The 7,125-nt window shown below is 46.1% G+C and overlaps 1 long non-coding RNA gene across 1 annotated transcript; it reads right to left on the bottom strand.

The window, feature by feature from the left end:
* Positions 1-618: 618 nt before the first annotated feature.
* On the bottom strand, positions 619-6,769 carry LOC140962388 (uncharacterized). Its single transcript, XR_012172536.1, has 2 exons — positions 6,666-6,769; positions 619-658 (listed from the first exon to the last, which is right to left on the bottom strand). It is a non-coding gene; the product is annotated as an uncharacterized lncRNA (long non-coding RNA).
* Positions 6,770-7,125: the final 356 nt, after the last annotated feature.

Genomic DNA, 7,125 nt, shown 5'->3' with positions numbered 1-7,125 from the left:
ATTAATGGTGTTCGTTGAGTCAACTTTTTGTCCATGTAGACATCTTTCTGACCGTAATACGATGTATGAGACTATACGCGTTAACTGTTTTGCTCAGGTACGGTATGCCAGTTTGTTTTCTGAGATTGCAAACTGCAACTGGTGGCGTGATCAACTGACAAGGAATCAAACTGGTCGACTGATCAGTTCAGCTGGTTTATACTTGTTAATAAGTTCTAACTGATGTCCTTTCAGTTTGAATGTTCTTTAACTTTAGTTCTAGTTTTCAGTTATGTTATATCAGTTCACATTCAGTTATGCTCTTCAGTTCTGGTATCAGTTGGTTTGTCAATCTTCGTTTCATCAGTTTTGAGAATTATTTATATTTTGAGAACTTTAGTTTATTTACTTCAGTTCTACTTAGTCTATTTTAGTTCGACAAGTCTTTTTCAGTTCAGAGATCAGTTTTGTGCTTTCAGTTCAGTTGTTGTTCAGTTCGGGTCTTCAGTGTTTAAGGTTTAGGGTTGGATTTGGGGTTTCGGGGTTCAGGGTTTCGGGGGTTTTTTTTTTTTTAATAAAACACCGTCGGAAGCAGGGGGTTAGACAGACCTTTACCTGTATATAACATCAAAACAAAAATACAAGATAAAACCTAAAGAGAGGAGGACAAAACCAAGACCTCTCGAAAGGCTAATGAGACAATACATAAAAACAAAAAAACCTAGGGTGACAAATACATGAGCCAAAAGTTAATCCCTAGGGAAAGCGAATAATACAAATGAACACGTAAGAGCAGTGCTAAGTACATGAAGACAAATCGAAACCTATGTAAACAGTAAAGATCCAGCTCAGAAGTAGGTGCAAAAGACCGTCGATGGTACCCATCTCTGAGCCGTCTGTCAATGTACGACCAAACTGAACTGAAAAGTACCAACAGGGAGTGATGGAACCCACCCAGATCCAAAGGAACAAAACATGGAGGGTGCAAGTGTCTGGGCCCACTTGCACAGAGCAGAGAGGAATGAAAAACAACCTCCAAAAACGAAAGACCTATCTTTGAGTCGTCTATAAGTGTAAGGCCAAACTGAAAAAGACATCTTATCATCCCAAAAGGACACGTCTCCAAGGCCAATGCGCCAGCGAATGCCAGGCTCTGCGCGAGGTCGGATCCGTAGGAGACGACGCCAGGTGGGGGATATAGAACCAAGAGGGGGAACACAAGCAAGAGCATCCATCTGGCAATATTTTCGTAAAAGGAATCTCGCCCAGAGAGAGGAGCCCTGCCGAAATCTGAACCACAACTTAATAGAAAAGCTTTCCACCAGATCTTTCAATCTGCGGAAGCCAAGACCATCCTCCAACACTGGGAGGCAGGCCCGAGACCACCTGGCCTAATGCCATTTTTTTTCCAAGGGCTGCGGCCCCCAGAAAAATGCATTGAAGGCCAGCTCAAGCTTCTCCAAGACAGTAAGCGGTGGCTAAACCACCTGAAACAGATAAATCGGCATGGAGAGGAGCACACTGCGGATAAGGGTCATTCGGCTTCCCGGAGAGAGCGTCCGGATCTCCCAACTCTCTAACTTCCTACGAACAGACTGTAGGAGGTGCTCAAAAAAGGAACAGACACGGTTACCCCTAAACAAGGGGACTCCGAGGTACTTGAGGGCAAGTGACCCTCCGCGAACCCGGTGATGCACAGAATCCGGGAGCGGAGGCTCTCAGAGCACCTGGGAGGTAAGATCACAGAGCTCTTAGCAGCATTCACCAGCTGCTCCGAGCAATTTTCATATTGATGCAAGAAGCCCATAAGGCGTTGCATACCACGAGACCCATCGTTGGCAAAAATAATGGCATTATCAGCATATGCCAGTTGGGAAATCAGAATATCACAACCGGAGCGGTACCTGAGCGCAGGATGCTGCAGGTAGAGGCGGTCAAGGCCGCGCGAAAGATACTCCGTCCCCAAGATGAAAAACAGGGGAGACAAGGGATCACCTTGCCTGAGGCCTCTAGTGGAGCCAAAAAACCCCGAAAGAGAGCCATTGATTTTAACGGAGAAATGACAGTGAAGATGTAGGCCGAGACCATCGCCACAACCCGCTCCGAGAAACCAAAGTGTCTCAAAACCTCGAATAAGAAAGACCACTTAACCCGATCATAGGCCTTGGCCATATCCAACTTCAGGATAACATTACCGCCACGAGTGGGGAGAGCGAGACTGTGAGTGAGCTCCGTGGCGAGTCCAATTAGTCTGTGCAATGTCTCGAATAAGATCATCTCTAAGTTGTTGTATTCTCGGCTGAGGGTTGTGATGGAGAGGCTGATTTCACCGAATCAGAGTGGCTTTGTTCCGGGGCGGTTGATCTTTGATAATATTCTCCTCGCCCAGGAGCTCACTCACAGTCTCCCTCTCCCCACTCGTGGCGGTAATGTTATCCTGAAGTTGGATATGGCCAAGGCCTATGATCGGGTTAAGTGGTCTTTCTTATTCGAGGTTTTGAGACACTTTGGTTTCTCGGAGCGGGTTGTGGCGATGGTCTCGGCCTACATCTTCACTGTCATTTCTCCGTTAAAATCAATGGCTCTCTTTCGGGGTTTTTTGGCTCCACTAGAGGCCTCAGGCAAGGTGATCCCTTGTCTCCCCTGTTTTTCATCTTGGGGACGGAGTATCTTTCGCGCGGCCTTGACCGCCTCTACCTGCAGCATCCTGCGCTCAGGTACCGCTCCGGTTGTGATATTCTGATTTCCCAACTGGCATATGCTGATAATGTCATTATTTTTGCCAACGGTGGGTCTCGTGGTATGCAGCACCTTATGGGCTTCTTGCATCGTTATGAAAATTGTTCGGAGCAGCTGGTGAATGTTGTTAAGAGCTCTGTGATCTTACCTCCCAGGTGCTCTGAGAGCCTCCGCTCCCGGATTCTGTGCATCACCGGGTTCGCGGAGGGTCACTTGCCCTCAAGTACCTCGGAGTCCCCTTGTTTAGGGGTAACCGTGTCTGTTCCTTTTTTGAGCACCTCCTAAAGTCTGTTCGTAGGAAGTTAGAGGGTTGGGAGATCCGGACGCTCCCTCCGGGTAGCCGAATGACCCTTATCCGCAGTGTGCTCCTGTCCATGCCGATTTATCTGTTTCAGTTGGTTCAGACACCGCTTGCTGTCTTGGAGAAGCTTGAGCTGGCCTTCAATGCATTTTTCTGGGGGCCGCAGCCCTTGGAAAAAAAATGGCATTAGGCCAGGTGGTCTCGGGCCTGCCTCCCAGTGTTGGAGGATGGTCTTGGCTTCCGCAGATTGAAAGATCTGGTGGAAAGCTTTTCTATTAAGTTGTGGTTCAGATTTCGGCAGGGCTCCTCTCTCTGGGCGAGATTCCTTTTACGAAAATATTGCCAGATGGATGCTCTTGCTTGTGTTCCCCCTCTTGGTTCTATATCCCCCACCTGGCGTCGTCTCCTACGGATCCGACCTCGCGCAGAGCCTGGCATTCGCTGGCGCGTTGGCCTTGGAGACGTGTCCTTTTGGGATGACATGTGGTTTGGGGACACCCCTCTGTCCAGCCAGTATGAGGTCAGTGGGGGTCGTGATGTTCGGGTTTTTAACTTTTTGTCTGAGGGGGCCTGAGATTTTGGTCTGCTCTGCTCTATGGTGGCCCCCTCAGTTGCTGAGGCGATCACTCTGACCCCGAACGCCTTGGGAGAGCATGATCTGGCTCTTTGGAAAAGTTTTCATTTATAGATTGCTATAGTGGGTATAATCAGATATNCTTTCTTCTGTCAATCGTTCCGGTCCCTTTACTAGTAAGCCTCTATAGGCCTCTATCTCGAATCTCTCGTCGGTCGCAACTCTTGCATCTGGAAACGATCTCTTGCTTGTTGACTTGCGGTCTGTCCATTCCAGTGGTTCAGGACTCGGGCTATATGCCCTCTTTTCGATAGTGAAAAGCTTTTGAAAAGCATAAAATGGCACTAAGCGATAAAATGCTCTCTTTTAAGGCCTAGGAGTGAATTCAACTATAGCAAAGTATAGAGCGGTGAATCCCTTATTATCTCCTCCTTCTGGTAACAGGAATCTGTCCAACCTCTATCGGTCATCTGGAAAGGGTCCTCTTTTGCTTCTTCGATTCTCGGCCATATGTCCTCTTCTCCTTCGGACCCTTGTTTGATTGGGAAAGGCCGGGCGGAGCTGTGGATGCTGAGTCCTTTCCTTTCCGAAGAGAAAGGATTCACTATCTCTATCTCGAAGTCACTATTTTATCCAGTGAGTACTGAAACTATTTATTACTCCAAACTGCCCCCAACCGGCTTAAACTATTAGGCTTTCAATTCAAGATATTCAATCCAGGCCTGGATTTAGTGCTTAAGGACTAACCTATGTTGCTTATGTTGACCTATTATGTCGAACCAGTTATTTCTTCGAATTAGACCAATCGACATTCGTCTATATGCCTCCTATAAAGAAAGATAAGAGCCTCTACAAACAAAGCTTTCCGACTCGGCCTTAAGGCCGAGCCAGCTTTCCGAGAATAACTAGTATGGCTTTTGTTTCATTGACAAATCAATGTTTTGGAATAGTGAAGTGTTTAAGCTGCGTTTACTACAAATGGGCTGAGCCCGGAAAAGAGGGCTATTCATCTCTTATGGGACAGGGAGACTCTGTACAAAGGGAGAGATGGAGACAGAAAACCATCCCAAGAAGTGGTCCTAGATGGGTTTAGCTCACAACCAAATCAGAGGGAAGGGCAAATGACAGATATGCAGACACTTCCAAAAGGGGGATAAGATGAGTCTTCACTGTAAGCTAGGGCAAAAGTCCCGTCTCACACTCTGTTGGTTCTGTGGATGAAATTCCAAAAGAGAGGGCCCCGATAGAAAGATAGAAATCGTGTTCAGGCACCGTACCCTGACGTTAGGCACCAACCTCACGAGTCTGATTTTGCTCTCTATTGTCCACCAAGGGGCACATCATTAGAGGAGACCAAACGAAAGAGGATTGGAATGGATTGTTTAATGTTTCCACTGCATGAGGCTATGGAATGAATAGGTTTTGTCCGTTTAATCACTCTTAGCCGGTTCCTTCTTCCGCTGACTAAGGCGCTTCGCTTGTGCGTTTTTAACATCCATTGCTTCTGACTATGTCGATGAAATTTGTTGGAACCAGGAAGACACCCCACCGCTAGGGCTTGCTTTGCTCTTCTATGTAATAATATAGGAGCTTTTTACCTATAACAGATTTGAGCATAAATAGATAATCCGATTTATCAATCGTTGATAACGATCTTGCTAAATCCACGCGATAGGGGTTTTAGGGTTTAGGGTTTAGGGTTTAGGGTTTTTTTTTTTTTTTTGGGTAAAAATTTTATTTTTATACAATCAAAGAGCAGTACAAATAACACCTAATGAGAGGGGGACGATGCCAAAAGAGCCACGGGAACAATCTGCAGTAAACTCGTCCATCGCAACTGGAGTTCCCAAAAGCTTGGCAATCATAAAGAGGGTACGCCGCGCATAAAGATGAAGAGGTAGATTAGGAATTCTAACTCAAACCGGAGCAAGAGGAGACTCCTCCGTAAAATTAAATTCCGGAGTCCACTTAGAAAACTTAATGAACACCGAACCAATAGAGAGAGTGCCAAGAGACGAGAATTTCAGAAAATCTTCCTCTCGAGTAAGAAACAGAGCCATGAACCCCCGAGGAAGAAATCTGACTCTAGGCGAGCCCACTAACTCAAATTGAGAAATAGCAGTTAAAATAGCACTATTGGGTGTGACACCCCTATTCCCAGTAATGCGTCCAATCAAAGAAAATTTAAAAGGAGCAACCAATTTAGAAATAACCTCATCCGGGAATAGTATACCCGGTACACCATCAAGTACCTTTGGCTCAAAATACTTATCCATAACTTGCGCAACATCAGCAAACGACTTAACTCGAGATGCAGAAGGTGCAGGAGCAAGTAAATCCCGGAATGACCTAACAGTTCTGGACGATTTGGCGGATGGGGATGAAGTGTTGACTGTCGAGTCAACCCGTTGAGTATGGCCGAGTGACTCGGCCGAGTCAACTAGAGAGTCACCGGTCAGAGACTTGCCGTCGGCCAGCGATGAGGAAGGGACCTCAGAACCGGTCAATAAACTGGGAAAACCGGATGAACTTGACCCCGAAATGATTAAACTCGGCGAAGAACTCGAGCCAAACCCACAAATTTGGGCGTTTTTGATCCGCGAAGCATTTCCGGAAATTGAAGACATGGATCGATTACCCATGCTTTGGGGAGAACACTGGCCAGAGGAATTTGAATTTGGCCCAGCGACGGCGACGGAATTGAAGAAAAGGACCGGCGCAGGCGTGTGTACAGTAGTAGCTTGCGTAGATCTGAAATTCCCGGTTACCGGAGAACAATTAGACGATGAGGGAGGTACCAAAAGATGCGCCTTATCATGGGGATCACAGATCGGTGCCCCAATCGAAAATTGGGGGCTTGGTTTCGGTTTAGGGTTTAGGGTTTTTTTTTTTTTTTTTTAAGAAAAACACCGCCGGAAGCGGGGGGGTTAGGGTTTAGGGTTTAGGGTTTAGGGTTTTTTTTTTTTTTAATAAAAACACCGCCGGAAGCGGTGGGGTTAGGCAGACCCCTACCTGTATATAACATAAAATAAACGATACAAAATAACACCTTAAGAAAGGATGAAACCAAACCTCTCTAAAGGCTAGTCATACAAAACATAAAAACATAGGCCTAGGGTGGCAAATACACAAGCCAAAAGCTAATCCCTAAGTGAAATGCATAATACAAATGAACATCTAAGAACAGCGCTAAGGACTTGAACACAAATCTACACATATCTAAACAATAAAGATCCAGCTCAGAAGTAGGGGCAAAGGACCACCAATGATACCCATCTCTGAACCATCTGTCAATGTAAGGCCAAACTGATAAATACATCGTAGTCGGAGATCCGTCTGCTGTACAGGGTTCCGCGATCAAAATAATATCCATCTGGAAAGTCTCTATGCAAAGACATTCAAAGCACAAAAAAATGACCGCAACCCAGCTCAAGTCAGAGAAGCTCCAAGACCCAAGAAGAGAGTGAAAACGCCAGATCCACCAAAGTGCGAAGCAAAATAGATAACAGATAAATCCCGACATGAATGGAGC

This window comes from Primulina huaijiensis, chromosome 2 (genome assembly GCF_012295235.1).
Source record: "Primulina huaijiensis isolate GDHJ02 chromosome 2, ASM1229523v2, whole genome shotgun sequence".
Classification (NCBI taxonomy): Eukaryota; Viridiplantae; Streptophyta; class Magnoliopsida; order Lamiales; family Gesneriaceae; genus Primulina; species Primulina huaijiensis.
This window is presented reverse-complemented; position numbering and strand designations above follow the sequence as displayed.